Here is a 1925-nt window from a genome sequence, read left to right on the forward strand (position 1 = left end):
TTCTTTCTTTCTTTCTTTCTTTCTTTCTTTCTTTCTTTCTTTCTTTCTTTCTTTTATCTCACCTCAGTTTACCTTTTAAAGCAGAATGTGATTGGGCACTGTTTGCATTCACAAGGCTTGCTGAGTTATAAGACCTAGGTAAGAGCTTAGGGTTTGTCTCGGTACTTCGGAAAACATGCCACAGGGAAATTCCTCTGTCAAGTTGTTTTAACTTGTGTTCTTCTAAGACTAGCACATGCAGAATAAAACTACACTGGATGAAAAAAAAGTATAAGATGAAACTTAAGCAATCTTAATTTTTGTCCTTTCTAAACATATGTATCTCAGAACACTTATAGGGGCAAATGATTTGGTCTACTAAGGAATCTAGCTCAACAGCTAAGCACTTCAGACAACAAAGTTAACAGCCTTCATGGAGACTCTGCACTGTGACTGGCCAATTTGGTTTTGGTTTTTATGTTGAGTATTTGGCTGCTGAGAAAGTGGTTATCATCACCAAGCATAACAACGATGAGCCTGGGGGGATCTTTCACAGTGAGGGCCAACATAGGTGAACAGTTGCCTGTGGAAAAATGGTTATCTTACATCCCCCAAAATGAGGAAAAGAGAACAAAGGAGATTGTGAAGAAACACTCTTAGTTTGTTGGCTATCCCATTAATCTCCTCCTGGAGAAAGAACATGATAAAGAAGTCAGTGATGATTAAGTTGACGATTAAAGAGGAAGAGAAAGAAAAAGAAGAAAAGGAGTCTGATGAAAAGTCTGAAATATAAGATGTTCTGATAAAGACAAAGAAAAAAAAGAAGGATGGTAATAAGAAAAAGATAAAGAAAAAAGTAAATTGATCAAGAACTCAACAAAACAAGGCCTATTTGGACCAAAAATCCTAGTGACATTACTAGTGAAGAATATGGAGAGTTCTACAAGACCTTAACAAGCAATTGAGAAGAACATTTAGCAGTGGAGCATTTTTTTGTTGAAGGACAATTGGAATTCTGGGCCCTTCTTTTTGTCCCAAGATGTTCTCCTTTTGATCTGTTTGAAAACAGAAAGAAAAGGAAAAACATCAAGTTGTATGTACACAGAGGTTTCATCATGGATAACTGTGAGGAGTTAATCCCCGAGCATCTGAATTTCATTAGAGGAGTGGTATGTTCTGAGGGTCTACCTCAAAAATTTCCTGTGAAGTATTGTAGCAAAGCAAAATTCTGAAAGTTATCAGAAAGAATTTCATCAGGAAATGCCTAGAACTATTTACTGAATTGGCAGAAGATAGAGAGAACTACAAAGATTTTTATGAGCAATTTTCAGAAAATATAAAGTTTGGAATTCATGAAGACCCTCAAAATAGGATGAAACTTTCAGAGCTGTTGTGATTCAATAGCCTTATATTAAAATACATTTCTTTGCCTTGTTTTATTGATGAGAACTTTACATTTTAAAATTTATATATTTTAACATACCATAACAGCCACAGCAACAACAGCTGCAGCAGCAACAGCAGCAAAAATTTCGTTAAGGAGACTGTGCCAGCATAAGTAGCCACATTCTGCTGGCTGACTTTACTCAGAGATGACTTTACTTCTTAGGTATGTTTTATTTTCCAGATGATGGAATGAGAAATGAAATGGAGATTAGGTCTGTAACACCTTCAAAATTTTTAAATACTAATGTTTCTTAAATATTTAATAGATCTGATTACCACTACACAGTCTAAAATATTGTAATTGCATATAAACCTCTTGTTCTTTTTTTTTAAACGCATTCAAGGGAAAATTATTCAAAAATATATTCCCAGGATCAAAATCATATACTTACAAGGCTCTTATGCCTCTACGTACTATTCAGACTTATCAAGTAACAGGCTTTTACAGAATAAAAATGCTACTGTTATGCATTTTAGCCATTTGGGCTTTAAATATTGTC

The 1925-nt window shown here is 34.6% G+C and overlaps 1 pseudogene; it reads left to right on the top strand.

The window, feature by feature from the left end:
• Positions 1-1211, top strand: part of LOC129688819 (heat shock protein HSP 90-alpha-like) — a 160519-nt pseudogene extending 159308 nt beyond the window's left edge.
• The last annotated feature ends 714 nt before the right edge of the window (positions 1212-1925 follow it).

The sequence above is a fragment of the Psammomys obesus genome, unplaced genomic scaffold, assembly GCF_907164565.1.
Source record: "Psammomys obesus unplaced genomic scaffold, mPsaObe1.curated_primary_1811, whole genome shotgun sequence".
NCBI classification, from domain to species: Eukaryota; Metazoa; Chordata; class Mammalia; order Rodentia; family Muridae; genus Psammomys; species Psammomys obesus.